This window comes from Anoplopoma fimbria, chromosome 12, assembly GCF_027596085.1.
Source record: "Anoplopoma fimbria isolate UVic2021 breed Golden Eagle Sablefish chromosome 12, Afim_UVic_2022, whole genome shotgun sequence".
NCBI classification, from domain to species: domain Eukaryota; kingdom Metazoa; phylum Chordata; class Actinopteri; order Perciformes; family Anoplopomatidae; genus Anoplopoma; species Anoplopoma fimbria.
Genome location: NC_072460.1, coordinates 26,835,259 through 26,860,503, shown reverse-complemented (window position 1 = coordinate 26,860,503; position 25,245 = coordinate 26,835,259). Strand labels below are relative to the sequence as shown.

Genomic DNA, 25,245 nt, shown 5'->3' with positions numbered 1-25,245 from the left:
AACATGTTTGTTACTGAATTGGATTTGACATCAGCACCTTTAGATTTCTATGGTTTTACCAGAGTGCATACCACTCCACCAGTCCAGGATATGGTGTTAAAGGACAAGGTCCTTGTGCTTTTATCTCGCGTAATTTTTTGTGTGAAAAAATACCCTTTTTGAAGCCTGGATAGCTCAGTCGGTAGAGCATCAGACTTTTAATCTGAGGGTCCAGGGTTCAAGTCCCTGTTCAGGCGTAATGTTTAATGCTGGTGTGACTTGTCTGTTTGGTTGGCCACCTTCATTCATGGAGGTCCAGAGTGTGCTTGTGGCCATGGGTGAGATATGCATTTGGCCGACCAAACACATTCAGATTTTCTAGTAATATGTGTGTTACTAATTTCAGATAGACATCAGCACCTTCAGACTTCTATGGTTTTACGAGAATGCATACCACTCCTCCAGTCCAGGATATGGTGTTAAAGGACAAGGTCCTTATGCTTTTATCTCGCACAATTTGTCGTGTGAAAAAATACCCTTTTTGAAGCCTGGATAGCTCAGTCGGTAGAGCATCAGACTTTTAATCTGAGGGTCCAGGGTTCAAGTCCCTGTTCAGGCGTAATGTTTAATGCTGGTGAGACTTTACTGTTTGGTTGGGCACCATCATTCATGTGGGTCCACAGTGTTCTTGTTGCGTCAGGTGAGATATGCATTTGGCCGATTGAAGGGCATTGTGACTCTGAGAACATGTTTGTTACTGAATTGGATTTGACATCAGCACCTTTAGATTTCTATGGTTTTACCAGAGTGCATACCACTCCACCAGTCCAGGATATGGTGTTAAAGGACAAGGTCCTTGTGCTTTTATCTCGCGTAATTTTTCGTGTGAAAAAATACCCTTTTTGAAGCCTGGATAGCTCAGTCGGTAGAGCATCAGACTTTTAATCTGAGGGTCCAGGGTTCAAGTCCCTGTTCAGGCGTAATGTTTAATGCTGGTGAGACTTTACTGTTTGGTTGGGCACCATCATTCATGTGGGTCCACAGTGTTCTTGTTGCGTCAGGTGAGATATGCATTTGGCCGATTGAAGGGCATTGTGACTCTGAGAACATGTTTGTTACTGAATTGGATTTGACATCAGCACCTTTAGATTTCTATGGTTTTACCAGAGTGCATACCACTCCACCAGTCCAGGATATGGTGGCAAAGGACAAGGTCCTTGTGCTTTTATCTCGCGTAATTTTTCGTGTGAAAAAATACCCTTTTTGAAGCCTGGATAGCTCAGTCGGTAGAGCATCAGACTTTTAATCTGAGGGTCCAGGGTTCAAGTCCCTGTTCAGGCGTAATGTTTAATGCTGGTGTGACTTGTCTGTTTGGTTGGCCACCTTCATTCATGGAGGTCCAGAGTGTGCTTGTGGCCATGGGTGAGATATGCATTTGGCCGACCAAACACATTCAGATTTTCTAGTAATATGTGTGTTACTAATTTCAGATAGACATCAGCACCTTCAGACTTCTATGGTTTTACGAGAATGCATACCACTCCTCCAGTCCAGGATATGGTGTTAAAGGACAAGGTCCTTATGCTTTTATCTCGCACAATTTGTCGTGTGAAAAAATACCCTTTTTGAAGCCTGGATAGCTCAGTCGGTAGAGCATCAGACTTTTAATCTGAGGGTCCAGGGTTCAAGTCCCTGTTCAGGCGTAACGTTTAATGCTGGTGAGACTTTACTGTTTGGTTGGGCACCATCATTCATGGGGGTCCACAGTGTTCTTGTTGCGTCAGGTGAGATATGCATTTGGCCGATTGAAGGGCATTGTGACTCTGAGAACATGTTTGTTACTGAATTGGATTTGACATCAGCACCTTTAGATTTCTATGGTTTTACCAGAGTGCATACCACTCCACCAGTCCAGGATATGGTGTTAAAGGACAAGGTCCTTGTGCTTTTATCTCGCGTAATTTTTCGTGTGAAAAAATACCCTTTTTGAAGCCTGGATAGCTCAGTCGGTAGAGCATCAGACTTTTAATCTGAGGGTCCAGGGTTCAAGTCCCTGTTCAGGCGTAATGTTTAATGCTGGTGTGACTTGTCTGTTTGGTTGGCCACCTTCATTCATGGAGGTCCAGAGTGTGCTTGTGGCCATGGGTGAGATATGCATTTGGCCGACCAAACACATTCAGATTTTCTAGTAATATGTGTGTTACTAATTTCAGATAGACATCAGCACCTTCAGACTTCTATGGTTTTACTGAGAATGCATACCACTCCTCCAGTCCAGGATATGGTGGCAAAGGACAAGGTCCTTATGCTTTTATCTCGCACAATTTTTCACTTGAAAAAATACCCTTTTTGAAGCCTGGATAGCTCAGTCGCTAGAGCATCAGACTTTTAATCTGAGGGTCCAGGGTTCAAGTCCCTGTTCAGGCGTAACGTTTAATGCTGGTGAGACTTTACTGTTTGGTTGGGCACCATCATTCATGGGGGTCCAGAGTGTGCTTGTTGCGTCAGGTGAGATATGCATTTGGCCGATTGAAGGGCATTGTGACTCTGAGAACATGTTTGTTACTGAATTGGATTTGACATCAGCACCTTTAGATTTCTATGGTTTTACCAGAGTGCATACCACTCCACCAGTCCAGGATATGGTGGCAAAGGACAAGGTCCTTGTGCTTTTATCTCGCGTAATGTTTCGTGTGAAAAAATGCCCTTTTTGAAGCCTGGATAGCTCAGTCGGTAGAGCATCAGACTTTTAATCTGAGGGTCCAGGGTTCAAGTCCCTGTTCAGGCGTAATGTTTAATGCTGGTGTGACTTGTCTGTTTGGTTGGCCACCTTCATTCATGGAGGTCCAGAGTGTGCTTGTGGCCATGGGTGAGATATGCATTTGGCCGACCAAACACATTCAGATTTTCTAGTAATATGTGTGTTACTAATTTCAGATAGACATCAGCACCTTCAGACTTCTATGGTTTTACGAGAATGCATACCACTCCTCCAGTCCAGGATATGGTGTTAAAGGACAAGGTCCTTATGCTTTTATCTCGCACAATTTGTCGTGTGAAAAAATACCCTTTTTGAAGCCTGGATAGCTCAGTCGGTAGAGCATCAGACTTTTAATCTGAGGGTCCAGGGTTCAAGTCCCTGTTCAGGCGTAATGTTTAATGCTGGTGAGACTTTACTGTTTGGTTGGGCACCATCATTCATGTGGGTCCACAGTGTTCTTGTTGCGTCAGGTGAGATATGCATTTGGCCGATTGAAGGGCATTGTGACTCTGAGAACATGTTTGTTACTGAATTGGATTTGACATCAGCACCTTTAGATTTCTATGGTTTTACCAGAGTGCATACCACTCCACCAGTCCAGGATATGGTGGCAAAGGACAAGGTCCTTGTGCTTTTATCTCGCGTAATTTTTCGTGTGAAAAAATACCCTTTTTGAAGCCTGGATAGCTCAGTCGGTAGAGCATCAGACTTTTAATCTGAGGGTCCAGGGTTCAATCCCTGTTCAGGCGTAATGTTTAATGCTGGTGTGACTTGTCTGTTTGGTTGGCCACCTTCATTCATGGAGGTCCAGAGTGTGCTTGTGGCCATGGGTGAGATATGCATTTGGCCGACCAAACACATTCAGATTTTCTAGTAATATGTGTGTTACTAATTTCAGATAGACATCAGCACCTTCAGACTTCTATGGTTTTACGAGAATGCATACCACTCCTCCAGTCCAGGATATGGTGTTAAAGGACAAGGTCCTTATGCTTTTATCTCGCACAATTTGTCGTGTGAAAAAATACCCTTTTTGAAGCCTGGATAGCTCAGTCGGTAGAGCATCAGACTTTTAATCTGAGGGTCCAGGGTTCAAGTCCCTGTTCAGGCGTAACGTTTAATGCTGGTGAGACTTTACTGTTTGGTTGGGCACCATCATTCATGTGGGTCCACAGTGTTCTTGTTGCGTCAGGTGAGATATGCATTTGGCCGATTGAAGGGCATTGTGACTCTGAGAACATGTTTGTTACTGAATTGGATTTGACATCAGCACCTTTAGATTTCTATGGTTTTACCAGAGTGCATACCACTCCACCAGTCCAGGATATGGTGGCAAAGGACAAGGTCCTTGTGCTTTTATCTCGCGTAATTTTTCGTGTGAAAAAATACCCTTTTTGAAGCCTGGATAGCTCAGTCGGTAGAGCATCAGACTTTTAATCTGAGGGTCCAGGGTTCAAGTCCCTGTTCAGGCGTAATGTTTAATGCTGGTGTGACTTGTCTGTTTGGTTGGCCACCTTCATTCATGGAGGTCCAGAGTGTGCTTGTGGCCATGGGTGAGATATGCATTTGGCCGACCAAACACATTCAGATTTTCTAGTAATATGTGTGTTACTAATTTCAGATAGACATCAGCACCTTCAGACTTCTATGGTTTTACGAGAATGCATACCACTCCTCCAGTCCAGGATATGGTGTTAAAGGACAAGGTCCTTATGCTTTTATCTCGCACAATTTGTCGTGTGAAAAAATACCCTTTTTGAAGCCTGGATAGCTCAGTCGGTAGAGCATCAGACTTTTAATCTGAGGGTCCAGGGTTCAAGTCCCTGTTCAGGCGTAATGTTTAATGCTGGTGAGACTTTACTGTTTGGTTGGGCACCATCATTCATGGGGGTCCACAGTGTTCTTGTTGCGTCAGGTGAGATATGCATTTGGCCGATTGAAGGGCATTGTGACTCTGAGAACATGTTTGTTACTGAATTGGATTTGACATCAGCACCTTTAGATTTCTATGGTTTTACCAGAGTGCATACCACTCCACCAGTCCAGGATATGGTGTTAAAGGACAAGGTCCTTGTGCTTTTATCTCGCGTAATTTTTCGTGTGAAAAAATACCCTTTTTGAAGCCTGGATAGCTCAGTCGGTAGAGCATCAGACTTTTAATCTGAGGGTCCAGGGTTCAAGTCCCTGTTCAGGCGTAATGTTTAATGCTGGTGAGACTTTACTGTTTGGTTGGGCACCATCATTCATGGGGGTCCAGAGTGTTCTTGTTGCGTCAGGTGAGATATGCATTTGGCCGATTGAAGGGCATTGTGACTCTGAGAACATGTTTGTTACTGAATTGGATTTGACATCAGCACCTTTAGATTTCTATGGTTTTACCAGAGTGCATACCACTCCACCAGTCCAGGATATGGTGGCAAAGGACAAGGTCCTTGTGCTTTTATCTCGCGTAATTTTTCGTGTGAAAAAATACCCTTTTTGAAGCCTGGATAGCTCAGTCGGTAGAGCATCAGACTTTTAATCTGAGGGTCCAGGGTTCAAGTCCCTGTTCAGGCGTAATGTTTAATGCTGGTGTGACTTGTCTGTTTGGTTGGCCACCTTCATTCATGGAGGTCCAGAGTGTGCTTGTGGCCATGGGTGAGATATGCATTTGGCCGACCAAACACATTCAGATTTTCTAGTAATATGTGTGTTACTAATTTCAGATAGACATCAGCACCTTCAGACTTCTATGGTTTTACGAGAATGCATACCACTCCTCCAGTCCAGGATATGGTGTTAAAGGACAAGGTCCTTATGCTTTTATCTCGCACAATTTGTCGTGTGAAAAAATACCCTTTTTGAAGCCTGGATAGCTCAGTCGGTAGAGCATCAGACTTTTAATCTGAGGGTCCAGGGTTCAAGTCCCTGTTCAGGCGTAATGTTTAATGCTGGTGAGACTTTACTGTTTGGTTGGGCACCATCATTCATGGGGGTCCACAGTGTTCTTGTTGCGTCAGGTGAGATATGCATTTGGCCGATTGAAGGGCATTGTGACTCTGAGAACATGTTTGTTACTGAATTGGATTTGACATCAGCACCTTTAGATTTCTATGGTTTTACCAGAGTGCATACCACTCCACCAGTCCAGGATATGGTGGCAAAGGACAAGGTCCTTGTGCTTTTATCTCGCGTAATTTTTCGTGTGAAAAAATACCCTTTTTGAAGCCTGGATAGCTCAGTCGGTAGAGCATCAGACTTTTAATCTGAGGGTCCAGGGTTCAAGTCCCTGTTCAGGCGTAATGTTTAATGCTGGTGAGACTTTACTGTTTGGTTGGGCACCATCATTCATGGGGGTCCAGAGTGTGCTTGTTGCGTCAGGTGAGATATGCATTTGGCCGATTGAAGGGCATTGTGACTCTGAGAACATGTTTGTTACTGAATTGGATTTGACATCAGCACCTTTAGATTTCTATGGTTTTACCAGAGTGCATACCACTCCACCAGTCCAGGATATGGTGGCAAAGGACAAGGTCCTTGTGCTTTTATCTCGCGTAATTTTTCGTGTGAAAAAATACCCTTTTTGAAGCCTGGATAGCTCAGTCGGTAGAGCATCAGACTTTTAATCTGAGGGTCCAGGGTTCAAGTCCCTGTTCAGGCGTAATGTTTAATGCTGGTGTGACTTGTCTGTTTGGTTGGGCACCATCATTCATGGGGGTCCAGAGTGTGCTTGTTGCCTCAGTTGAGATATGCATTTGGCCGACCAAACACATTCTGATTTTCTAGTAATATGTTTGTTACTAATTTCAGATAGACATCAGCACCTTCAGACTTCTATGGTTTTACCAGAATGCATACCACTCCTCCAGTCCAGGATATGGTGTTAAAGGACAAGGTCCTTATGCTTTTATCTCGCACAATTTGTCGTGTGAAAAAATACCCTTTTTGAAGCCTGGATAGCTCAGTCGGTAGAGCATCAGACTTTTAATCTGAGGGTCCAGGGTTCAAGTCCCTGTTCAGGCGTAACGTTTAATGCTGGTGAGACTTTACTGTTTGGTTGGGCACCATCATTCATGGGGGTCCAGAGTGTTCTTGTTGCGTCAGGTGAGATATGCATTTGGCCGATTGAAGGGCATTGTGACTCTGAGAACATGTTTGTTACTGAATTGGATTTGACATCAGCACCTTTAGATTTCTATGGTTTTACCAGAGTGCATACCACTCCACCAGTCCAGGATATGGTGGCAAAGGACAAGGTCCTTGTGCTTTTATCTCGCGTAATTTTTCGTGTGAAAAAATACCCTTTTTGAAGCCTGGATAGCTCAGTCGGTAGAGCATCAGACTTTTAATCTGAGGGTCCAGGGTTCAAGTCCCTGTTCAGGCGTAATGTTTAATGCTGGTGTGACTTGTCTGTTTGGTTGGCCACCTTCATTCATGGAGGTCCAGAGTGTGCTTGTGGCCATGGGTGAGATATGCATTTGGCCGACCAAACACATTCAGATTTTCTAGTAATATGTGTGTTACTAATTTCAGATAGACATCAGCACCTTCAGACTTCTATGGTTTTACGAGAATGCATACCACTCCTCCAGTCCAGGATATGGTGTTAAAGGACAAGGTCCTTATGCTTTTATCTCGCACAATTTGTCGTGTGAAAAAATACCCTTTTTGAAGCCTGGATAGCTCAGTCGGTAGAGCATCAGACTTTTAATCTGAGGGTCCAGGGTTCAAGTCCCTGTTCAGGCGTAATGTTTAATGCTGGTGAGACTTTACTGTTTGGTTGGGCACCATCATTCATGGGGGTCCACAGTGTTCTTGTTGCGTCAGGTGAGATATGCATTTGGCCGATTGAAGGGCATTGTGACTCTGAGAACATGTTTGTTACTGAATTGGATTTGACATCAGCACCTTTAGATTTCTATGGTTTTACCAGAGTGCATACCACTCCACCAGTCCAGGATATGGTGTTAAAGGACAAGGTCCTTGTGCTTTTATCTCGCGTAATTTTTCGTGTGAAAAAATACCCTTTTTGAAGCCTGGATAGCTCAGTCGGTAGAGCATCAGACTTTTAATCTGAGGGTCCAGGGTTCAAGTCCCTGTTCAGGCGTAATGTTTAATGCTGGTGAGACTTTACTGTTTGGTTGGGCACCATCATTCATGGGGGTCCAGAGTGTTCTTGTTGCGTCAGGTGAGATATGCATTTGGCCGATTGAAGGGCATTGTGACTCTGAGAACATGTTTGTTACTGAATTGGATTTGACATCAGCACCTTTAGATTTCTATGGTTTTACCAGAGTGCATACCACTCCACCAGTCCAGGATATGGTGGCAAAGGACAAGGTCCTTGTGCTTTTATCTCGCGTAATTTTTCGTGTGAAAAAATACCCTTTTTGAAGCCTGGATAGCTCAGTCGGTAGAGCATCAGACTTTTAATCTGAGGGTCCAGGGTTCAAGTCCCTGTTCAGGCGTAATGTTTAATGCTGGTGTGACTTGTCTGTTTGGTTGGCCACCTTCATTCATGGAGGTCCAGAGTGTGCTTGTGGCCATGGGTGAGATATGCATTTGGCCGACCAAACACATTCAGATTTTCTAGTAATATGTGTGTTACTAATTTCAGATAGACATCAGCACCTTCAGACTTCTATGGTTTTACGAGAATGCATACCACTCCTCCAGTCCAGGATATGGTGTTAAAGGACAAGGTCCTTATGCTTTTATCTCGCACAATTTGTCGTGTGAAAAAATACCCTTTTTTAAGCCTGGATAGCTCAGTCGGTAGAGCATCAGACTTTTAATCTGAGGGTCCAGGGTTCAAGTCCCTGTTCAGGCGTAATGTTTAATGCTGGTGAGACTTTACTGTTTGGTTGGGCACCATCATTCATGGGGGTCCACAGTGTTCTTGTTGCGTCAGGTGAGATATGCATTTGGCCGATTGAAGGGCATTGTGACTCTGAGAACATGTTTGTTACTGAATTGGATTTGACATCAGCACCTTTAGATTTCTATGGTTTTACCAGAGTGCATACCACTCCACCAGTCCAGGATATGGTGGCAAAGGACAAGGTCCTTGTGCTTTTATCTCGCGTAATTTTTCGTGTGAAAAAATACCCTTTTTGAAGCCTGGATAGCTCAGTCGGTAGAGCATCAGACTTTTAATCTGAGGGTCCAGGGTTCAAGTCCCTGTTCAGGCGTAATGTTTAATGCTGGTGAGACTTTACTGTTTGGTTGGGCACCATCATTCATGGGGGTCCAGAGTGTTCTTGTTGCGTCAGGTGAGATATGCATTTGGCCGATTGAAGGGCATTGTGACTCTGAGAACATGTTTGTTACTGAATTGGATTTGACATCAGCACCTTTAGATTTCTATGGTTTTACCAGAGTGCATACCACTCCACCAGTCCAGGATATGGTGGCAAAGGACAAGGTCCTTGTGCTTTTATCTCGCGTAATTTTTCGTGTGAAAAAATACCCTTTTTGAAGCCTGGATAGCTCAGTCGGTAGAGCATCAGACTTTTAATCTGAGGGTCCAGGGTTCAAGTCCCTGTTCAGGCGTAATGTTTAATGCTGGTGTGACTTGTCTGTTTGGTTGGCCACCTTCATTCATGGAGGTCCAGAGTGTGCTTGTGGCCATGGGTGAGATATGCATTTGGCCGACCAAACACATTCAGATTTTCTAGTAATATGTGTGTTACTAATTTCAGATAGACATCAGCACCTTCAGACTTCTATGGTTTTACCAGAATGCATACCACTCCTCCAGTCCAGGATATGGTGTTAAAGGACAAGGTCCTTATGCTTTTATCTCGCACAATTTGTCGTGTGAAAAAATACCCTTTTTGAAGCCTGGATAGCTCAGTCGGTAGAGCATCAGACTTTTAATCTGAGGGTCCAGGGTTCAAGTCCCTGTTCAGGCGTAACGTTTAATGCTGGTGAGACTTTACTGTTTGGTTGGGCACCATCATTCATGTGGGTCCACAGTGTTCTTGTTGCGTCAGGTGAGATATGCATTTGGCCGATTGAAGGGCATTGTGACTCTGAGAACATGTTTGTTACTGAATTGGATTTGACATCAGCACCTTTAGATTTCTATGGTTTTACCAGAGTGCATACCACTCCACCAGTCCAGGATATGGTGGCAAAGGACAAGGTCCTTGTGCTTTTATCTCGCGTAATTTTTCGTGTGAAAAAATACCCTTTTTGAAGCCTGGATAGCTCAGTCGGTAGAGCATCAGACTTTTAATCTGAGGGTCCAGGGTTCAAGTCCCTGTTCAGGCGTAATGTTTAATGCTGGTGTGACTTGTCTGTTTGGTTGGCCACCTTCATTCATGGAGGTCCAGAGTGTGCTTGTGGCCATGGGTGAGATATGCATTTGGCCGACCAAACACATTCAGATTTTCTAGTAATATGTGTGTTACTAATTTCAGATAGACATCAGCACCTTCAGACTTCTATGGTTTTACGAGAATGCATACCACTCCTCCAGTCCAGGATATGGTGTTAAAGGACAAGGTCCTTATGCTTTTATCTCGCACAATTTGTCGTGTGAAAAAATACCCTTTTTGAAGCCTGGATAGCTCAGTCGGTAGAGCATCAGACTTTTAATCTGAGGGTCCAGGGTTCAAGTCCCTGTTCAGGCGTAATGTTTAATGCTGGTGAGACTTTACTGTTTGGTTGGGCACCATCATTCATGGGGGTCCACAGTGTTCTTGTTGCGTCAGGTGAGATATGCATTTGGCCGATTGAAGGGCATTGTGACTCTGAGAACATGTTTGTTACTGAATTGGATTTGACATCAGCACCTTTAGATTTCTATGGTTTTACCAGAGTGCATACCACTCCACCAGTCCAGGATATGGTGTTAAAGGACAAGGTCCTTGTGCTTTTATCTCGCGTAATTTTTCGTGTGAAAAAATACCCTTTTTGAAGCCTGGATAGCTCAGTCGGTAGAGCATCAGACTTTTAATCTGAGGGTCCAGGGTTCAAGTCCCTGTTCAGGCGTAACGTTTAATGCTGGTGAGACTTTACTGTTTGGTTGGGCACCATCATTCATGGGGGTCCAGAGTGTTCTTGTTGCGTCAGGTGAGATATGCATTTGGCCGATTGAAGGGCATTGTGACTCTGAGAACATGTTTGTTACTGAATTGGATTTGACATCAGCACCTTTAGATTTCTATGGTTTTACCAGAGTGCATACCACTCCACCAGTCCAGGATATGGTGGCAAAGGACAAGGTCCTTGTGCTTTTATCTCGCGTAATTTTTCGTGTGAAAAAATACCCTTTTTGAAGCCTGGATAGCTCAGTCGGTAGAGCATCAGACTTTTAATCTGAGGGTCCAGGGTTCAAGTCCCTGTTCAGGCGTAATGTTTAATGCTGGTGTGACTTGTCTGTTTGGTTGGCCACCTTCATTCATGGAGGTCCAGAGTGTGCTTGTGGCCATGGGTGAGATATGCATTTGGCCGACCAAACACATTCAGATTTTCTAGTAATATGTGTGTTACTAATTTCAGATAGACATCAGCACCTTCAGACTTCTATGGTTTTACGAGAATGCATACCACTCCTCCAGTCCAGGATATGGTGTTAAAGGACAAGGTCCTTATGCTTTTATCTCGCACAATTTGTCGTGTGAAAAAATACCCTTTTTGAAGCCTGGATAGCTCAGTCGGTAGAGCATCAGACTTTTAATCTGAGGGTCCAGGGTTCAAGTCCCTGTTCAGGCGTAATGTTTAATGCTGGTGAGACTTTACTGTTTGGTTGGGCACCATCATTCATGGGGGTCCAGAGTGTGCTTGTTGCCTCAGGTGAGATATGCATTTGGCCGATTGAAGCGCATTGTGACTCTGAGAACATGTTTGTTACTGAATTGGATTTGACATCAGCACCTTTAGATTTCTATGGTTTTACCAGAGTGCATACCACTCCACCAGTCCAGGATATGGTGTTAAAGGACAAGGTCCTTGTGCTTTTATCTCGCGTAATTTTTCGTGTGAAAAAATACCCTTTTTGAAGCCTGGATAGCTCAGTCGGTAGAGCATCAGACTTTTAATCTGAGGGTCCAGGGTTCAAGTCCCTGTTCAGGCGTAACGTTTAATGCTGGTGAGACTTTACTGTTTGGTTGGGCACCATCATTCATGGGGGTCCAGAGTGTTCTTGTTGCGTCAGGTGAGATATGCATTTGGCCGATTGAAGGGCATTGTGACTCTGAGAACATGTTTGTTACTGAATTGGATTTGACATCAGCACCTTTAGATTTCTATGGTTTTACCAGAGTGCATACCACTCCACCAGTCCAGGATATGGTGGCAAAGGACAAGGTCCTTGTGCTTTTATCTCGCGTAATTTTTCGTGTGAAAAAATACCCTTTTTGAAGCCTGGATAGCTCAGTCGGTAGAGCATCAGACTTTTAATCTGAGGGTCCAGGGTTCAAGTCCCTGTTCAGGCGTAATGTTTAATGCTGGTGTGACTTGTCTGTTTGGTTGGCCACCTTCATTCATGGAGGTCCAGAGTGTGCTTGTGGCCATGGGTGAGATATGCATTTGGCCGACCAAACACATTCAGATTTTCTAGTAATATGTGTGTTACTAATTTCAGATAGACATCAGCACCTTCAGACTTCTATGGTTTTACGAGAATGCATACCACTCCTCCAGTCCAGGATATGGTGTTAAAGGACAAGGTCCTTATGCTTTTATCTCGCACAATTTGTCGTGTGAAAAAATACCCTTTTTGAAGCCTGGATAGCTCAGTCGGTAGAGCATCAGACTTTTAATCTGAGGGTCCAGGGTTCAAGTCCCTGTTCAGGCGTAATTTAATGCTGGTGAGACTTTACTGTTTGGTTGGGCACCATCATTCATGGGGGTCCACAGTGTTCTTGTTGCGTCAGGTGAGATATGCATTTGGCCGATTGAAGGGCATTGTGACTCTGAGAACATGTTTGTTACTGAATTGGATTTGACATCAGCACCTTTAGATTTCTATGGTTTTACCAGAGTGCATACCACTCCACCAGTCCAGGATATGGTGTTAAAGGACAAGGTCCTTGTGCTTTTATCTCGCGTAATTTTTCGTGTGAAAAAATACCCTTTTTGAAGCCTGGATAGCTCAGTCGGTAGAGCATCAGACTTTTAATCTGAGGGTCCAGGGTTCAAGTCCCTGTTCAGGCGTAATGTTTAATGCTGGTGAGACTTTACTGTTTGGTTGGGCACCATCATTCATGGGGGTCCAGAGTGTGCTTGTTGCGTCAGGTGAGATATGCATTTGGCCGATTGAAGCGCATTGTGACTCTGAGAACATGTTTGTTACTGAATTGGATTTGACATCAGCACCTTTAGATTTCTATGGTTTTACCAGAGTGCATACCACTCCACCAGTCCAGGATATGGTGGCAAAGGACAAGGTCCTTGTGCTTTTATCTCGCGTAATTTTTCGTGTGAAAAAATACCCTTTTTGAAGCCTGGATAGCTCAGTCGGTAGAGCATCAGACTTTTAATCTGAGGGTCCAGGGTTCAAGTCCCTGTTCAGGCGTAATGTTTAATGCTGGTGAGACTTGTCTGTTTGGTTGGGCACCATCATTCATGGAGGTCCAGAGTGTTCTTGTTGCCATCAGGGTGAGATATGCATTTGGCCGATTGAACACATTGTGATTTTCTAGAACATGTTTGTTACTAATTTCAGATAGACATCAGCACCTTCAGACTTCTATGGTTTTACCAGAATGCATACCACTCCTCCAGTCCAGGATATGGTGTTAAAGGACAAGGTCCTTATGCTTTTATCTCGCACAATTTGTCGTGTGAAAAAATACCCTTTTTGAAGCCTGGATAGCTCAGTCGGTAGAGCATCAGACTTTTAATCTGAGGGTCCAGGGTTCAAGTCCCTGTTCAGGCGTAATGTTTAATGCTGGTGAGACTTTACTGTTTGGTTGGGCACCATCATTCATGGGGGTCCAGAGTGTTCTTGTTGCGTCAGGTGAGATATGCATTTGGCCGATTGAAGGGCATTGTGACTCTGAGAACATGTTTGTTACTGAATTGGATTTGACATCAGCACCTTTAGATTTCTATGGTTTTACCAGAGTGCATACCACTCCACCAGTCCAGGATATGGTGGCAAAGGACAAGGTCCTTGTGCTTTTATCTCGCGTAATTTTTCGTGTGAAAAAATACCCTTTTTGAAGCCTGGATAGCTCAGTCGGTAGAGCATCAGACTTTTAATCTGAGGGTCCAGGGTTCAAGTCCCTGTTCAGGCGTAATGTTTAATGCTGGTGAGACTTTACTGTTTGGTTGGGCACCATCATTCATGGGGGTCCACAGTGTTCTTGTTGCGTCAGGTGAGATATGCATTTGGCCGATTGAAGGGCATTGTGACTCTGAGAACATGTTTGTTACTGAATTGGATTTGACATCAGCACCTTTAGATTTCTATGGTTTTACCAGAGTGCATACCACTCCACCAGTCCAGGATATGGTGTTAAAGGACAAGGTCCTTGTGCTTTTATCTCGCGTAATTTTTCGTGTGAAAAAATACCCTTTTTGAAGCCTGGATAGCTCAGTCGGTAGAGCATCAGACTTTTAATCTGAGGGTCCAGGGTTCAAGTCCCTGTTCAGGCGTAATGTTTAATGCTGGTGAGACTTTACTGTTTGGTTGGGCACCATCATTCATGGGGGTCCAGAGTGTTCTTGTTGCGTCAGGTGAGATATGCATTTGGCCGATTGAAGGGCATTGTGACTCTGAGAACATGTTTGTTACTGAATTGGATTTGACATCAGCACCTTTAGATTTCTATGGTTTTACCAGAGTGCATACCACTCCACCAGTCCAGGATATGGTGGCAAAGGACAAGGTCCTTGTGCTTTTATCTCGCGTAATTTTTCGTGTGAAAAAATACCCTTTTTGAAGCCTGGATAGCTCAGTCGGTAGAGCATCAGACTTTTAATCTGAGGGTCCAGGGTTCAAGTCCCTGTTCAGGCGTAATGTTTAATGCTGGTGTGACTTGTCTGTTTGGTTGGCCACCTTCATTCATGGAGGTCCAGAGTGTGCTTGTGGCCATGGGTGAGATATGCATTTGGCCGACCAAACACATTCAGATTTTCTAGTAATATGTGTGTTACTAATTTCAGATAGACATCAGCACCTTCAGACTTCTATGGTTTTACCAGAATGCATACCACTCCTCCAGTCCAGGATATGGTGTTAAAGGACAAGGTCCTTATGCTTTTATCTCGCACAATTTGTCGTGTGAAAAAATACCCTTTTTGAAGCCTGGATAGCTCAGTCGGTAGAGCATCAGACTTTTAATCTGAGGGTCCAGGGTTCAAGTCCCTGTTCAGGCGTAACGTTTAATGCTGGTGAGACTTTACTGTTTGGTTGGGCACCATCATTCATGGGGGTCCACAGTGTTCTTGTTGCGTCAGGTGAGATATGCATTTGGCCGATTGAAGGGCATTGTGACTCTGAGAACATGTTTGTTACTGAATTGGATTTGACATCAGCACCTTTAGATTTCTATGGTTTTACCAGAGTGCATACCACTCCACCAGTCCAGGATATGGTGGCAAAGGACAAGGTCCTTGTGCTTTTATCTCGCGTAATTTTTCGTGTGAAAAAATACCCTTTTTGAAGCCTGGATAGCTCAGTCGGTAGAGCATCAGACTTTTAATCTGAGGGTCCAGGGTTCAAGTCCCTGTTCAGGCGTAATGTTTAATGCTGGTGTGACTTGTCTGTTTGGTTGGCCACCTTCATTCATGGAGGTCCAGAGTGTGCTTGTGGCCATGGGTGAGATATGCATTTGGCCGACCAAACACATTCAGATTTTCTAGTAATATGTGTGTTACTAATTTCAGATAGACATCAGCACCTTCAGACTTCTATGGTTTTACCAGAATGCATACCACTCCTCCAGTCCAGGATATGGTGTTAAAGGACAAGGTCCTTATGCTTTTATCTCGCACAATTTGTCGTGTGAAAAAATACCCTTTTTGAAGCCTGGATAGCTCAGTCGGTAGAGCATCAGACTTTTAATCTGAGGGTCCAGGGTTCAAGTCCCTGTTCAGGCGTAACGTTTAATGCTGGTGAGACTTTACTGTTTGGTTGGGCACCATCATTCATGGGGGTCCACAGTGTTCTTGTTGCGTCAGGTGAGATATGCATTTGGCCGATTGAAGGGCATTGTGACTCTGAGAACATGTTTGTTACTGAATTGGATTTGACATCAGCACCTTTAGATTTCTATGGTTTTACCAGAGTGCATACCACTCCACCAGTCCAGGATATGGTGGCAAAGGACAAGGTCCTTGTGCTTTTATCTCGCGTAATTTTTCGTGTGAAAAAATACCCTTTTTGAAGCCTGGATAGCTCAGTCGGTAGAGCATCAGACTTTTAATCTGAGGGTCCAGGGTTCAAGTCCCTGTTCAGGCGTAATGTTTAATGCTGGTGTGACTTGTCTGTTTGGTTGGCCACCTTCATTCATGGAGGTCCAGAGTGTGCTTGTGGCCATGGGTGAGATATGCATTTGGCCGACCAAACACATTCAGATTTTCTAGTAATATGTGTGTTACTAATTTCAGATAGACATCAGCACCTTCAGACTTCTATGGTTTTACGAGAATGCATACCACTCCTCCAGTCCAGGATATGGTGTTAAAGGACAAGGTCCTTATGCTTTTATCTCGCACAATTTGTCGTGTGAAAAAATACCCTTTTTGAAGCCTGGATAGCTCAGTCGGTAGAGCATCAGACTTTTAATCTGAGGGTCCAGGGTTCAAGTCCCTGTTCAGGCGTAATGTTTAATGCTGGTGAGACTTTACTGTTTGGTTGGGCACCATCATTCATGGGGGTCCACAGTGTTCTTGTTGCGTCAGGTGAGATATGCATTTGGCCGATTGAAGGGCATTGTGACTCTGAGAACATGTTTGTTACTGAATTGGATTTGACATCAGCACCTTTAGATTTCTATGGTTTTACCAGAGTGCATACCACTCCACCAGTCCAGGATATGGTGTTAAAGGACAAGGTCCTTGTGCTTTTATCTCGCGTAATTTTTCGTGTGAAAAAATACCCTTTTTGAAGCCTGGATAGCTCAGTCGGTAGAGCATCAGACTTTTAATCTGAGGGTCCAGGGTTCAAGTCCCTGTTCAGGCGTAATGTTTAATGCTGGTGAGACTTTACTGTTTGGTTGGGCACCATCATTCATGGGGGTCCAGAGTGTTCTTGTTGCGTCAGGTGAGATATGCATTTGGCCGATTGAAGGGCATTGTGACTCTGAGAACATGTTTGTTACTGAATTGGATTTGACATCAGCACCTTTAGATTTCTATGGTTTTACCAGAGTGCATACCACTCCACCAGTCCAGGATATGGTGGCAAAGGACAAGGTCCTTGTGCTTTTATCTCGCGTAATTTTTCGTGTGAAAAAATACCCTTTTTGAAGCCTGGATAGCTCAGTCGGTAGAGCATCAGACTTTTAATCTGAGGGTCCAGGGTTCAAGTCCCTGTTCAGGCGTAATGTTTAATGCTGGTGTGACTTGTCTGTTTGGTTGGCCACCTTCATTCATGGAGGTCCAGAGTGTGCTTGTGGCCATGGGTGAGATATGCATTTGGCCGACCAAACACATTCAGATTTTCTAGTAATATGTGTGTTACTAATTTCAGATAGACATCAGCACCTTCAGACTTCTATGGTTTTACGAGAATGCATACCACTCCTCCAGTCCAGGATATGGTGTTAAAGGACAAGGTCCTTATGCTTTTATCTCGCACAATTTGTCGTGTGAAAAAATACCCTTTTTGAAGCCTGGATAGCTCAGTCGGTAGAGCATCAGACTTTTAATCTGAGGGTCCAGGGTTCAAGTCCCTGTTCAGGCGTAACGTTTAATGCTGGTGAGACTTTACTGTTTGGTTGGGCACCATCATTCATGGGGGTCCACAGTGTTCTTGTTGCGTCAGGTGAGATATGCATTTGGCCGATTGAAGGGCATTGTGACTCTGAGAACATGTTTGTTACTGAATTGGATTTGACATCAGCACCTTTAGATTTCTATGGTTTTACCAGAGTGCATACCACTCCACCAGTCCAGGATATGGTGTTAAAGGACAAGGTCCTTGTGCTTTTATCTCGCGTAATTTTTCGTGTGAAAAAATACCCTTTTTGAAGCCTGGATAGCTCAGTCGGTAGAGCATCAGACTTTTAATCTGAGGGTCCAGGGTTCAAGTCCCTGTTCAGGCGTAATGTTTAATGCTGGTGAGACTTTACTGTTTGGTTGGGCACCATCATTCATGGGGGTCCAGAGTGTGCTTGTTGCGTCAGGTGAGATATGCATTTGGCCGATTGAAGGGCATTGTGACTCTGAGAACATGTTTGTTACTGAATTGGATTTGACATCAGCACCTTTAGATTTCTATGGTTTTACCAGAGTGCATACCACTCCACCAGTCCAGGATATGGTGGCAAAGGACAAGGTCCTTGTGCTTTTATCTCGCGTAATTTTTCGTGTGAAAAAATACCCTTTTTGAAGCCTGGATAGCTCAGTCGGTAGAGCATCAGACTTTTAATCTGAGGGTCCAGGGTTCAAGTCCCTGTTCAGGCGTAATGTTTAATGCTGGTGTGACTTGTCTGTTTGGTTGGCCACCTTCATTCATGGAGGTCCAGAGTGTGCTTGTGGCCATGGGTGAGATATGCATTTGGCCGACCAAACACATTCAGATTTTCTAGTAATATGTGTGTTACTAATTTCAGATAGACATCAGCACCTTCAGACTTCTATGGTTTTACGAGAATGCATACCACTCCTCCAGTCCAGGATATGGTGTTAAAGGACAAGGTCCTTATGCTTTTATCTCGCACAATTTGTCGTGTGAAAAAATACCCTTTTTGAAGCCTGGATAGCTCAGTCGGTAGAGCATCAGACTTTTAATCTGAGGGTCCAGGGTTCAAGTCCCTGTTCAGGCGTAACGTTTAATGCTGGTGAGACTTTACTGTTTGGTTGGGCACCATCATTCATGTGGGTCCACAGTGTTCTTGTTGCGTCAGGTGAGATATGCATTTGGCCGATTGAAGGGCATTGTGACTCTGAGAACATGTTTGTTACTGAATTGGATTTGACATCAGCACCTTTAGATTTCTATGGTTTTACCAGAGTGCATACCACTCCACCAGTCCAGGATATGGTGGCAAAGGACAAGGTCCTTGTGCTTTTATCTCGCGTAATTTTTCGTGTGAAAAAATACCCTTTTTGAAGCCTGGATAGCTCAGTCGGTAGAGCATCAGACTTTTAATCTGAGGGTCCAGGGTTCAAGTCCCTGTTCAGGCGTAATGTTTAATGCTGGTGTGACTTGTCTGTTTGGTTGGCCACCTTCATTCATGGAGGTCCAGAGTGTGCTTGTGGCCATGGGTGAGATATGCATTTGGCCGACCAAACACATTCAGATTTTCTAGTAATATGTGTGTTACTAATTTCAGATAGACATCAGCACCTTCAGACTTCTATGGTTTTACGAGAATGCATACCACTCCTCCAGTCCAGGATATGGTGTTAAAGGACAAGGTCCTTATGCTTTTATCTCGCACAATTTGTCGTGTGAAAAAATACCCTTTTTGAAGCCTGGATAGCTCAGTCGGTAGAGCATCAGACTTTTAATCTGAGGGTCCAGGGTTCAAGTCCCTGTTCAGGCGTAACGTTTAATGCTGGTGAGACTTTACTGTTTGGTTGGGCACCATCATTCATGTGGGTCCACAGTGTTCTTGTTGCGTCAGGTGAGATATGCATTTGGCCGATTGAAGGGCATTGTGACTCTGAGAACATGTTTGTTACTGAATTGGATTTGACATCAGCACCTTTAGATTTCTATGGTTTTACCAGAGTGCATACCACTCCACCAGTCCAGGATATGGTGGCAAAGGACAAGGTCCTTGTGCTTTTATCTCGCGTAATTTTTCGTGTGAAAAAATACCCTTTTTGAAGCCTGGATAGCTCAGTCGGTAGAGCATCAGACTTTTAATCTGAGGGTCCAGGGTTCAAGTCCCTGTTCAGGCGTAATGTTTAATGCTGGTGTGACTTGTCTGTTTGGTTGGCCACCTTCATTCATGGAGGTCCAGAGTGTGCTTGTGGCCATGGGTGAGATATGCATTTGGCCGACCAAACACATTCAGATTTTCTAGTAATATGTGTGTTACTAATTTCAGATAGACATCAGCACCTTCAGACTTCTATGGTTTTACGAGAATGCATACCACTCCTCCAGTCCAGGATATGGTGTTAAAGGACAAGGTCCTTATGCTTTTATCTCGCACAATTTGTCGTGTGAAAAAATACCCTTTTTGAAGCCTGGATAGCTCAGTCGGTAGAGCATCAGACTTTTAATCTGAGGGTCCAGGGTTCAAGTCCCTGTTCAGGCGTAACGTTTAATGCTGGTGAGACTTTACTGTTTGGTTGGGCACCATCATTCATGTGGGTCCACAGTGTTCTTGTTGCGTCAGGTGAGATATGCATTTGGCCGATTGAAGGGCATTGTGACTCTGAGAACATGTTTGTTACTGAATTGGATTTGACATCAGCACCTTTAGATTTCTATGGTTTTACCAGAGTGCATACCACTCCACCAGTCCAGGATATGGTGGCAAAGGACAAGGTCCTTGTGCTTTTATCTCGCGTAATTTTTCGTGTGAAAAAATACCCTTTTTGAAGCCTGGATAGCTCAGTCGGTAGAGCATCAGACTTTTAATCTGAGGGTCCAGGGTTCAAGTCCCTGTTCAGGCGTAATGTTTAATGCTGGTGTGACTTGTCTGTTTGGTTGGGCACCATCATTCATGGAGGTCCAGAGTGTGCTTGTGGCCATGGGTGAGATATGCATTTGGCCGACCAAACACATTCTGATTTTCTAGTAATATGTGTGTTACTAATTTCAGATAGACATCAGCACCTTCAGACTTCTATGGTTTTACCAGAATGCATACCACTCCTCCAGTCCAGGATATGGTGTTAAAGGACAAGGTCCTTATGCTTTTATCTCGCACAATTTGTCGTGTGAAAAAATACCCTTTTTGAAGCCTGGATAGCTCAGTCGGTAGAGCATCAGACTTTTAATCTGAGGGTCCAGGGTTCAAGTCCCTGTTCAGGCGTAATGTTTAATGCTGGTGAGACTTTACTGTTTGGTTGGGCACCATCATTCATGGGGGTCCAGAGTGTTCTTGTTGCGTCAGGTGAGATATGCATTTGGCCGATTGAAGGGCATTGTGACTCTGAGAACATGTTTGTTACTGAATTGGATTTGACATCAGCACCTTTAGATTTCTATGGTTTTACCAGAGTGCATACCACTCCACCAGTCCAGGATATGGTGGCAAAGGACAAGGTCCTTGTGCTTTTATCTCGCGTAATTTTTCGTGTGAAAAAATACCCTTTTTGAAGCCTGGATAGCTCAGTCGGTAGAGCATCAGACTTTTAATCTGAGGGTCCAGGGTTCAAGTCCCTGTTCAGGCGTAATGTTTAATGCTGGTGTGACTTGTCTGTTTGGTTGGCCACCTTCATTCATGGAGGTCCAGAGTGTGCTTGTGGCCATGGGTGAGATATGCATTTGGCCGACCAAACACATTCAGATTTTCTAGTAATATGTGTGTTACTAATTTCAGATAGACATCAGCACCTTCAGACTTCTATGGTTTTACGAGAATGCATACCACTCCTCCAGTCCAGGATATGGTGTTAAAGGACAAGGTCCTTATGCTTTTATCTCGCACAATTTGTCGTGTGAAAAAATACCCTTTTTGAAGCCTGGATAGCTCAGTCGGTAGAGCATCAGACTTTTAATCTGAGGGTCCAGGGTTCAAGTCCCTGTTCAGGCGTAACGTTTAATGCTGGTGAGACTTTACTGTTTGGTTGGGCACCATCATTCATGGGGGTCCAGAGTGTGCTTGTTGCGTCAGGTGAGATATGCATTTGGCCGATTGAAGGGCATTGTGACTCTGAGAACATGTTTGTTACTGAATTGGATTTGACATCAGCACCTTTAGATTTCTATGGTTTTACCAGAGTGCATACCACTCCACCAGTCCAGGATATGGTGGCAAAGGACAAGGTCCTTGTGCTTTTATCTCGCGTAATTTTTCGTGTGAAAAAATACCCTTTTTGAAGCCTGGATAGCTCAGTCGGTAGAGCATCAGACTTTTAATCTGAGGGTCCAGGGTTCAAGTCCCTGTTCAGGCGTAATGTTTAATGCTGGTGTGACTTGTCTGTTTGGTTGGCCACCTTCATTCATGGAGGTCCAGAGTGTGCTTGTGGCCATGGGTGAGATATGCATTTGGCCGACCAAACACATTCAGATTTTCTAGTAATATGTGTGTTACTAATTTCAGATAGACATCAGCACCTTCAGACTTCTATGGTTTTACGAGAATGCATACCACTCCTCCAGTCCAGGATATGGTGTTAAAGGACAAGGTCCTTATGCTTTTATCTCGCACAATTTGTCGTGTGAAAAAATACCCTTTTTGAAGCCTGGATAGCTCAGTCGGTAGAGCATCAGACTTTTAATCTGAGGGTCCAGGGTTCAAGTCCCTGTTCAGGCGTAACGTTTAATGCTGGTGAGACTTTACTGTTTGGTTGGGCACCATCATTCATGTGGGTCCACAGTGTTCTTGTTGCGTCAGGTGAGATATGCATTTGGCCGATTGAAGGGCATTGTGACTCTGAGAACATGTTTGTTACTGAATTGGATTTGACATCAGCACCTTTAGATTTCTATGGTTTTACCAGAGTGCATACCACTCCACCAGTCCAGGATATGGTGGCAAAGGACAAGGTCCTTGTGCTTTTATCTCGCGTAATTTTTCGTGTGAAAAAATACCCTTTTTGAAGCCTGGATAGCTCAGTCGGTAGAGCATCAGACTTTTAATCTGAGGGTCCAGGGTTCAAGTCCCTGTTCAGGCGTAATGTTTAATGCTGGTGTGACTTGTCTGTTTGGTTGGCCACCTTCATTCATGGAGGTCCAGAGTGTGCTTGTGGCCATGGGTGAGATATGCATTTGGCCGACCAAACACATTCAGATTTTCTAGTAATATGTGTGTTACTAATTTCAGATAGACATCAGCACCTTCAGACTTCTATGGTTTTACGAGAATGCATACCACTCCTCCAGTCCAGGATATGGTGTTAAAGGACAAGGTCCTTATGCTTTTATCTCGCACAATTTGTCGTGTGAAAAAATACCCTTTTTGAAGCCTGGATAGCTCAGTCGGTAGAGCATCAGACTTTTAATCTGAGGGTCCAGGGTTCAAGTCCCTGTTCAGGCGTAACGTTTAATGCTGGTGAGACTTTACTGTTTGGTTGGGCACCATCATTCATGGGGGTCCACAGTGTTCTTGTTGCGTCAGGTGAGATATGCATTTGGCCGATTGAAGGGCATTGTGACTCTGAGAACATGTTTGTTACTGAATTGGATTTGACATCAGCACCTTTAGATTTCTATGGTTTTACCAGAGTGCATACCACTCCACCAGTCCAGGATATGGTGGCAAAGGACAAGGTCCTTGTGCTTTTATCTCGCGTAATTTTTCGTGTGAAAAAATACCCTTTTTGAAGCCTGGATAGCTCAGTCGGTAGAGCATCAGACTTTTAATCTGAGGGTCCAGGGTTCAAGTCCCTGTTCAGGCGTAATGTTTAATGCTGGTGTGACTTGTCTGTTTGGTTGGCCACCTTCATTCATGGAGGTCCAGAGTGTGCTTGTGGCCATGGGTGAGATATGCATTTGGCCGACCAAACACATTCAGATTTTCTAGTAATATGTGTGTTACTAATTTCAGATAGACATCAGCACCTTCAGACTTCTATGGTTTTACCAGAATGCATACCACTCCTCCAGTCCAGGATATGGTGTTAAAGGACAAGGTCCTTATGCTTTTATCTCGCACAATTTGTCGTGTGAAAAAATACCCTTTTTGAAGCCTGGATAGCTCAGTCGGTAGAGCATCAGACTTTTAATCTGAGGGTCCAGGGTTCAAGTCCCTGTTCAGGCGTAATGTTTAATGCTGGTGAGACTTTACTGTTTGGTTGGGCACCATCATTCATGGGGGTCCACAGTGTTCTTGTTGCATCAGGTGAGATATGCATTTGGCCGATTGAAGCGCATTGTGACTCTGAGAACATGTTTGTTACTGAATTGGATTTGACATCAGCACCTTTAGATTTCTATGGTTTTACCAGAGTGCATACCACTCCACCAGTCCAGGATATGGTGGCAAAGGACAAGGTCCTTGTGCTTTTATCTCACGTAATTTTTCGTGTGAAGAAATACCCTTTTTGAAGCCTGGATAGCTCAGTCGGTAGAGCATCAGACTTTTAATCTGAGGGTCCAGGGTTCAAGTCCCTGTTCAGGCGTAATGTTTAATGCTGGTGAGACTTTACTGTTTGGTTGGGCACCATCATTCATGGGGGTCCAGAGTCTGCTTGTTGCCAGGTGAGATATGCATTTGGCCGATTGAACACATTCAGATTTTCTAGAACATGTTTGTTACTAATTTCAGATTTGACATCAGCACCTTCAGACTTCTATGGTTTTACCAGAATGCATACCACTCCTCCAGTCCAGGATATGGTGTTAAAGGACAAGGTCCTTATGCTTTTATCTCGCACAATTTGTCGTGTGAAAAAATACCCTTTTTGAAGCCTGGATAGCTCAGTCGGTAGAGCATCAGACTTTTAATCTGAGGGTCCAGGGTTCAAGTCCCTGTTCAGGCGTAACGTTTAATGCTGGTGAGACTTTACTGTTTGGTTGGGCACCATCATTCATGGGGGTCCAGAGTGTTCTTGTTGCGTCAGGTGAGATATGCATTTGGCCGATTGAAGGGCATTGTGACTCTGAGAACATGTTTGTTACTGAATTGGATTTGACATCAGCACCTTTAGATTTCTATGGTTTTACCAGAGTGCATACCACTCCACCAGTCCAGGATATGGTGTTAAAGGACAAGGTCCTTGTGCTTTTATCTCGCGTAATTTTTCGTGTGAAAAAATACCCTTTTTGAAGCCTGGATAGCTCAGTCGGTAGAGCATCAGACTTTTAATCTGAGGGTCCAGGGTTCAAGTCCCTGTTCAGGCGTAATGTTTAATGCTGGTGTGACTTGTCTGTTTGGTTGGCCACCTTCATTCATGGAGGTCCAGAGTGTGCTTGTGGCCATGGGTGAGATATGCATTTGGCCGACCAAACACATTCAGATTTTCTAGTAATATGTGTGTTACTAATTTCAGATAGACATCAGCACCTTCAGACTTCTATGGTTTTACGAGAATGCATACCACTCCTCCAGTCCAGGATATGGTGTTAAAGGACAAGGTCCTTATGCTTTTATCTCGCACAATTTGTCGTGTGAAAAAATACCCTTTTTGAAGCCTGGATAGCTCAGTCGGTAGAGCATCAGACTTTTAATCTGAGGGTCCAGGGTTCAAGTCCCTGTTCAGGCGTAACGTTTAATGCTGGTGAGACTTTACTGTTTGGTTGGGCACCATCATTCATGGGGGTCCAGAGTGTGCTTGTT

At 44.1% G+C, this 25,245-nt stretch overlaps 70 non-coding genes across 70 annotated transcripts; all 70 read left to right on the top strand.

Annotated features, from left to right (window-relative positions):
- The first annotated feature begins 163 nt into the window (after positions 1–163).
- trnak-uuu (transfer RNA lysine (anticodon UUU)) lies at positions 164–236 on the top strand. Its single transcript has one exon. It is a non-coding gene; the product is annotated as a tRNA-Lys (tRNA).
- Positions 237–525: 289 nt separating this feature from the next.
- On the top strand, positions 526–598 carry trnak-uuu (transfer RNA lysine (anticodon UUU)). Its single transcript has one exon. It is a non-coding gene; the product is annotated as a tRNA-Lys (tRNA).
- A 288-nt stretch (positions 599–886) lies between these two features.
- On the top strand, positions 887–959 carry trnak-uuu (transfer RNA lysine (anticodon UUU)). The gene has a single exon. It is a non-coding gene; the product is annotated as a tRNA-Lys (tRNA).
- A 288-nt stretch (positions 960–1,247) lies between these two features.
- trnak-uuu (transfer RNA lysine (anticodon UUU)) lies at positions 1,248–1,320 on the top strand. Its single transcript has one exon. It is a non-coding gene; the product is annotated as a tRNA-Lys (tRNA).
- Positions 1,321–1,609: 289 nt separating this feature from the next.
- trnak-uuu (transfer RNA lysine (anticodon UUU)) lies at positions 1,610–1,682 on the top strand. Its single transcript has one exon. It is a non-coding gene; the product is annotated as a tRNA-Lys (tRNA).
- Positions 1,683–1,970: 288 nt separating this feature from the next.
- trnak-uuu (transfer RNA lysine (anticodon UUU)) lies at positions 1,971–2,043 on the top strand. Its single transcript has one exon. It is a non-coding gene; the product is annotated as a tRNA-Lys (tRNA).
- A 290-nt stretch (positions 2,044–2,333) lies between these two features.
- On the top strand, positions 2,334–2,406 carry trnak-uuu (transfer RNA lysine (anticodon UUU)). Its single transcript has one exon. It is a non-coding gene; the product is annotated as a tRNA-Lys (tRNA).
- A 288-nt stretch (positions 2,407–2,694) lies between these two features.
- trnak-uuu (transfer RNA lysine (anticodon UUU)) lies at positions 2,695–2,767 on the top strand. Its single transcript has one exon. It is a non-coding gene; the product is annotated as a tRNA-Lys (tRNA).
- A 289-nt stretch (positions 2,768–3,056) lies between these two features.
- Positions 3,057–3,129, top strand: trnak-uuu (transfer RNA lysine (anticodon UUU)). Its single transcript has one exon. It is a non-coding gene; the product is annotated as a tRNA-Lys (tRNA).
- A 288-nt stretch (positions 3,130–3,417) lies between these two features.
- Positions 3,418–3,489, top strand: trnak-uuu (transfer RNA lysine (anticodon UUU)). The gene has a single exon. It is a non-coding gene; the product is annotated as a tRNA-Lys (tRNA).
- A 289-nt stretch (positions 3,490–3,778) lies between these two features.
- On the top strand, positions 3,779–3,851 carry trnak-uuu (transfer RNA lysine (anticodon UUU)). The gene has a single exon. It is a non-coding gene; the product is annotated as a tRNA-Lys (tRNA).
- Positions 3,852–4,139: 288 nt separating this feature from the next.
- Positions 4,140–4,212, top strand: trnak-uuu (transfer RNA lysine (anticodon UUU)). Its single transcript has one exon. It is a non-coding gene; the product is annotated as a tRNA-Lys (tRNA).
- A 289-nt stretch (positions 4,213–4,501) lies between these two features.
- Positions 4,502–4,574, top strand: trnak-uuu (transfer RNA lysine (anticodon UUU)). Its single transcript has one exon. It is a non-coding gene; the product is annotated as a tRNA-Lys (tRNA).
- Positions 4,575–4,862: 288 nt separating this feature from the next.
- On the top strand, positions 4,863–4,935 carry trnak-uuu (transfer RNA lysine (anticodon UUU)). Its single transcript has one exon. It is a non-coding gene; the product is annotated as a tRNA-Lys (tRNA).
- A 288-nt stretch (positions 4,936–5,223) lies between these two features.
- Positions 5,224–5,296, top strand: trnak-uuu (transfer RNA lysine (anticodon UUU)). The gene has a single exon. It is a non-coding gene; the product is annotated as a tRNA-Lys (tRNA).
- Positions 5,297–5,585: 289 nt separating this feature from the next.
- Positions 5,586–5,658, top strand: trnak-uuu (transfer RNA lysine (anticodon UUU)). The gene has a single exon. It is a non-coding gene; the product is annotated as a tRNA-Lys (tRNA).
- A 288-nt stretch (positions 5,659–5,946) lies between these two features.
- Positions 5,947–6,019, top strand: trnak-uuu (transfer RNA lysine (anticodon UUU)). The gene has a single exon. It is a non-coding gene; the product is annotated as a tRNA-Lys (tRNA).
- Positions 6,020–6,307: 288 nt separating this feature from the next.
- Positions 6,308–6,380, top strand: trnak-uuu (transfer RNA lysine (anticodon UUU)). Its single transcript has one exon. It is a non-coding gene; the product is annotated as a tRNA-Lys (tRNA).
- Positions 6,381–6,669: 289 nt separating this feature from the next.
- Positions 6,670–6,742, top strand: trnak-uuu (transfer RNA lysine (anticodon UUU)). Its single transcript has one exon. It is a non-coding gene; the product is annotated as a tRNA-Lys (tRNA).
- Positions 6,743–7,030: 288 nt separating this feature from the next.
- Positions 7,031–7,103, top strand: trnak-uuu (transfer RNA lysine (anticodon UUU)). Its single transcript has one exon. It is a non-coding gene; the product is annotated as a tRNA-Lys (tRNA).
- Positions 7,104–7,392: 289 nt separating this feature from the next.
- trnak-uuu (transfer RNA lysine (anticodon UUU)) lies at positions 7,393–7,465 on the top strand. The gene has a single exon. It is a non-coding gene; the product is annotated as a tRNA-Lys (tRNA).
- A 288-nt stretch (positions 7,466–7,753) lies between these two features.
- On the top strand, positions 7,754–7,826 carry trnak-uuu (transfer RNA lysine (anticodon UUU)). Its single transcript has one exon. It is a non-coding gene; the product is annotated as a tRNA-Lys (tRNA).
- Positions 7,827–8,114: 288 nt separating this feature from the next.
- Positions 8,115–8,187, top strand: trnak-uuu (transfer RNA lysine (anticodon UUU)). The gene has a single exon. It is a non-coding gene; the product is annotated as a tRNA-Lys (tRNA).
- Positions 8,188–8,476: 289 nt separating this feature from the next.
- Positions 8,477–8,549, top strand: trnak-uuu (transfer RNA lysine (anticodon UUU)). Its single transcript has one exon. It is a non-coding gene; the product is annotated as a tRNA-Lys (tRNA).
- Positions 8,550–8,837: 288 nt separating this feature from the next.
- On the top strand, positions 8,838–8,910 carry trnak-uuu (transfer RNA lysine (anticodon UUU)). The gene has a single exon. It is a non-coding gene; the product is annotated as a tRNA-Lys (tRNA).
- A 288-nt stretch (positions 8,911–9,198) lies between these two features.
- trnak-uuu (transfer RNA lysine (anticodon UUU)) lies at positions 9,199–9,271 on the top strand. The gene has a single exon. It is a non-coding gene; the product is annotated as a tRNA-Lys (tRNA).
- A 289-nt stretch (positions 9,272–9,560) lies between these two features.
- Positions 9,561–9,633, top strand: trnak-uuu (transfer RNA lysine (anticodon UUU)). The gene has a single exon. It is a non-coding gene; the product is annotated as a tRNA-Lys (tRNA).
- Positions 9,634–9,921: 288 nt separating this feature from the next.
- On the top strand, positions 9,922–9,994 carry trnak-uuu (transfer RNA lysine (anticodon UUU)). Its single transcript has one exon. It is a non-coding gene; the product is annotated as a tRNA-Lys (tRNA).
- Positions 9,995–10,283: 289 nt separating this feature from the next.
- Positions 10,284–10,356, top strand: trnak-uuu (transfer RNA lysine (anticodon UUU)). The gene has a single exon. It is a non-coding gene; the product is annotated as a tRNA-Lys (tRNA).
- Positions 10,357–10,644: 288 nt separating this feature from the next.
- trnak-uuu (transfer RNA lysine (anticodon UUU)) lies at positions 10,645–10,717 on the top strand. The gene has a single exon. It is a non-coding gene; the product is annotated as a tRNA-Lys (tRNA).
- Positions 10,718–11,005: 288 nt separating this feature from the next.
- Positions 11,006–11,078, top strand: trnak-uuu (transfer RNA lysine (anticodon UUU)). The gene has a single exon. It is a non-coding gene; the product is annotated as a tRNA-Lys (tRNA).
- A 289-nt stretch (positions 11,079–11,367) lies between these two features.
- On the top strand, positions 11,368–11,440 carry trnak-uuu (transfer RNA lysine (anticodon UUU)). Its single transcript has one exon. It is a non-coding gene; the product is annotated as a tRNA-Lys (tRNA).
- Positions 11,441–11,728: 288 nt separating this feature from the next.
- trnak-uuu (transfer RNA lysine (anticodon UUU)) lies at positions 11,729–11,801 on the top strand. The gene has a single exon. It is a non-coding gene; the product is annotated as a tRNA-Lys (tRNA).
- A 288-nt stretch (positions 11,802–12,089) lies between these two features.
- Positions 12,090–12,162, top strand: trnak-uuu (transfer RNA lysine (anticodon UUU)). The gene has a single exon. It is a non-coding gene; the product is annotated as a tRNA-Lys (tRNA).
- Positions 12,163–12,451: 289 nt separating this feature from the next.
- Positions 12,452–12,524, top strand: trnak-uuu (transfer RNA lysine (anticodon UUU)). The gene has a single exon. It is a non-coding gene; the product is annotated as a tRNA-Lys (tRNA).
- Positions 12,525–12,810: 286 nt separating this feature from the next.
- Positions 12,811–12,883, top strand: trnak-uuu (transfer RNA lysine (anticodon UUU)). The gene has a single exon. It is a non-coding gene; the product is annotated as a tRNA-Lys (tRNA).
- A 288-nt stretch (positions 12,884–13,171) lies between these two features.
- trnak-uuu (transfer RNA lysine (anticodon UUU)) lies at positions 13,172–13,244 on the top strand. Its single transcript has one exon. It is a non-coding gene; the product is annotated as a tRNA-Lys (tRNA).
- Positions 13,245–13,534: 290 nt separating this feature from the next.
- On the top strand, positions 13,535–13,607 carry trnak-uuu (transfer RNA lysine (anticodon UUU)). The gene has a single exon. It is a non-coding gene; the product is annotated as a tRNA-Lys (tRNA).
- Positions 13,608–13,895: 288 nt separating this feature from the next.
- trnak-uuu (transfer RNA lysine (anticodon UUU)) lies at positions 13,896–13,968 on the top strand. Its single transcript has one exon. It is a non-coding gene; the product is annotated as a tRNA-Lys (tRNA).
- Positions 13,969–14,256: 288 nt separating this feature from the next.
- trnak-uuu (transfer RNA lysine (anticodon UUU)) lies at positions 14,257–14,329 on the top strand. The gene has a single exon. It is a non-coding gene; the product is annotated as a tRNA-Lys (tRNA).
- Positions 14,330–14,617: 288 nt separating this feature from the next.
- On the top strand, positions 14,618–14,690 carry trnak-uuu (transfer RNA lysine (anticodon UUU)). Its single transcript has one exon. It is a non-coding gene; the product is annotated as a tRNA-Lys (tRNA).
- Positions 14,691–14,979: 289 nt separating this feature from the next.
- On the top strand, positions 14,980–15,052 carry trnak-uuu (transfer RNA lysine (anticodon UUU)). The gene has a single exon. It is a non-coding gene; the product is annotated as a tRNA-Lys (tRNA).
- Positions 15,053–15,340: 288 nt separating this feature from the next.
- Positions 15,341–15,413, top strand: trnak-uuu (transfer RNA lysine (anticodon UUU)). The gene has a single exon. It is a non-coding gene; the product is annotated as a tRNA-Lys (tRNA).
- A 289-nt stretch (positions 15,414–15,702) lies between these two features.
- trnak-uuu (transfer RNA lysine (anticodon UUU)) lies at positions 15,703–15,775 on the top strand. The gene has a single exon. It is a non-coding gene; the product is annotated as a tRNA-Lys (tRNA).
- Positions 15,776–16,063: 288 nt separating this feature from the next.
- On the top strand, positions 16,064–16,136 carry trnak-uuu (transfer RNA lysine (anticodon UUU)). The gene has a single exon. It is a non-coding gene; the product is annotated as a tRNA-Lys (tRNA).
- Positions 16,137–16,425: 289 nt separating this feature from the next.
- On the top strand, positions 16,426–16,498 carry trnak-uuu (transfer RNA lysine (anticodon UUU)). The gene has a single exon. It is a non-coding gene; the product is annotated as a tRNA-Lys (tRNA).
- A 288-nt stretch (positions 16,499–16,786) lies between these two features.
- trnak-uuu (transfer RNA lysine (anticodon UUU)) lies at positions 16,787–16,859 on the top strand. The gene has a single exon. It is a non-coding gene; the product is annotated as a tRNA-Lys (tRNA).
- Positions 16,860–17,147: 288 nt separating this feature from the next.
- On the top strand, positions 17,148–17,220 carry trnak-uuu (transfer RNA lysine (anticodon UUU)). Its single transcript has one exon. It is a non-coding gene; the product is annotated as a tRNA-Lys (tRNA).
- Positions 17,221–17,509: 289 nt separating this feature from the next.
- trnak-uuu (transfer RNA lysine (anticodon UUU)) lies at positions 17,510–17,582 on the top strand. The gene has a single exon. It is a non-coding gene; the product is annotated as a tRNA-Lys (tRNA).
- Positions 17,583–17,870: 288 nt separating this feature from the next.
- On the top strand, positions 17,871–17,943 carry trnak-uuu (transfer RNA lysine (anticodon UUU)). Its single transcript has one exon. It is a non-coding gene; the product is annotated as a tRNA-Lys (tRNA).
- Positions 17,944–18,231: 288 nt separating this feature from the next.
- Positions 18,232–18,304, top strand: trnak-uuu (transfer RNA lysine (anticodon UUU)). The gene has a single exon. It is a non-coding gene; the product is annotated as a tRNA-Lys (tRNA).
- Positions 18,305–18,593: 289 nt separating this feature from the next.
- On the top strand, positions 18,594–18,666 carry trnak-uuu (transfer RNA lysine (anticodon UUU)). Its single transcript has one exon. It is a non-coding gene; the product is annotated as a tRNA-Lys (tRNA).
- A 288-nt stretch (positions 18,667–18,954) lies between these two features.
- trnak-uuu (transfer RNA lysine (anticodon UUU)) lies at positions 18,955–19,027 on the top strand. Its single transcript has one exon. It is a non-coding gene; the product is annotated as a tRNA-Lys (tRNA).
- A 289-nt stretch (positions 19,028–19,316) lies between these two features.
- On the top strand, positions 19,317–19,389 carry trnak-uuu (transfer RNA lysine (anticodon UUU)). The gene has a single exon. It is a non-coding gene; the product is annotated as a tRNA-Lys (tRNA).
- A 288-nt stretch (positions 19,390–19,677) lies between these two features.
- Positions 19,678–19,750, top strand: trnak-uuu (transfer RNA lysine (anticodon UUU)). The gene has a single exon. It is a non-coding gene; the product is annotated as a tRNA-Lys (tRNA).
- A 289-nt stretch (positions 19,751–20,039) lies between these two features.
- Positions 20,040–20,112, top strand: trnak-uuu (transfer RNA lysine (anticodon UUU)). The gene has a single exon. It is a non-coding gene; the product is annotated as a tRNA-Lys (tRNA).
- Positions 20,113–20,400: 288 nt separating this feature from the next.
- Positions 20,401–20,473, top strand: trnak-uuu (transfer RNA lysine (anticodon UUU)). Its single transcript has one exon. It is a non-coding gene; the product is annotated as a tRNA-Lys (tRNA).
- Positions 20,474–20,762: 289 nt separating this feature from the next.
- On the top strand, positions 20,763–20,835 carry trnak-uuu (transfer RNA lysine (anticodon UUU)). Its single transcript has one exon. It is a non-coding gene; the product is annotated as a tRNA-Lys (tRNA).
- A 288-nt stretch (positions 20,836–21,123) lies between these two features.
- On the top strand, positions 21,124–21,196 carry trnak-uuu (transfer RNA lysine (anticodon UUU)). Its single transcript has one exon. It is a non-coding gene; the product is annotated as a tRNA-Lys (tRNA).
- A 289-nt stretch (positions 21,197–21,485) lies between these two features.
- On the top strand, positions 21,486–21,558 carry trnak-uuu (transfer RNA lysine (anticodon UUU)). Its single transcript has one exon. It is a non-coding gene; the product is annotated as a tRNA-Lys (tRNA).
- A 288-nt stretch (positions 21,559–21,846) lies between these two features.
- Positions 21,847–21,919, top strand: trnak-uuu (transfer RNA lysine (anticodon UUU)). Its single transcript has one exon. It is a non-coding gene; the product is annotated as a tRNA-Lys (tRNA).
- Positions 21,920–22,208: 289 nt separating this feature from the next.
- On the top strand, positions 22,209–22,281 carry trnak-uuu (transfer RNA lysine (anticodon UUU)). Its single transcript has one exon. It is a non-coding gene; the product is annotated as a tRNA-Lys (tRNA).
- Positions 22,282–22,569: 288 nt separating this feature from the next.
- On the top strand, positions 22,570–22,642 carry trnak-uuu (transfer RNA lysine (anticodon UUU)). The gene has a single exon. It is a non-coding gene; the product is annotated as a tRNA-Lys (tRNA).
- Positions 22,643–22,931: 289 nt separating this feature from the next.
- On the top strand, positions 22,932–23,004 carry trnak-uuu (transfer RNA lysine (anticodon UUU)). Its single transcript has one exon. It is a non-coding gene; the product is annotated as a tRNA-Lys (tRNA).
- Positions 23,005–23,292: 288 nt separating this feature from the next.
- trnak-uuu (transfer RNA lysine (anticodon UUU)) lies at positions 23,293–23,365 on the top strand. Its single transcript has one exon. It is a non-coding gene; the product is annotated as a tRNA-Lys (tRNA).
- A 289-nt stretch (positions 23,366–23,654) lies between these two features.
- Positions 23,655–23,727, top strand: trnak-uuu (transfer RNA lysine (anticodon UUU)). Its single transcript has one exon. It is a non-coding gene; the product is annotated as a tRNA-Lys (tRNA).
- Positions 23,728–24,015: 288 nt separating this feature from the next.
- trnak-uuu (transfer RNA lysine (anticodon UUU)) lies at positions 24,016–24,088 on the top strand. The gene has a single exon. It is a non-coding gene; the product is annotated as a tRNA-Lys (tRNA).
- A 287-nt stretch (positions 24,089–24,375) lies between these two features.
- On the top strand, positions 24,376–24,448 carry trnak-uuu (transfer RNA lysine (anticodon UUU)). The gene has a single exon. It is a non-coding gene; the product is annotated as a tRNA-Lys (tRNA).
- A 288-nt stretch (positions 24,449–24,736) lies between these two features.
- Positions 24,737–24,809, top strand: trnak-uuu (transfer RNA lysine (anticodon UUU)). The gene has a single exon. It is a non-coding gene; the product is annotated as a tRNA-Lys (tRNA).
- Positions 24,810–25,098: 289 nt separating this feature from the next.
- Positions 25,099–25,171, top strand: trnak-uuu (transfer RNA lysine (anticodon UUU)). Its single transcript has one exon. It is a non-coding gene; the product is annotated as a tRNA-Lys (tRNA).
- Positions 25,172–25,245: the final 74 nt, after the last annotated feature.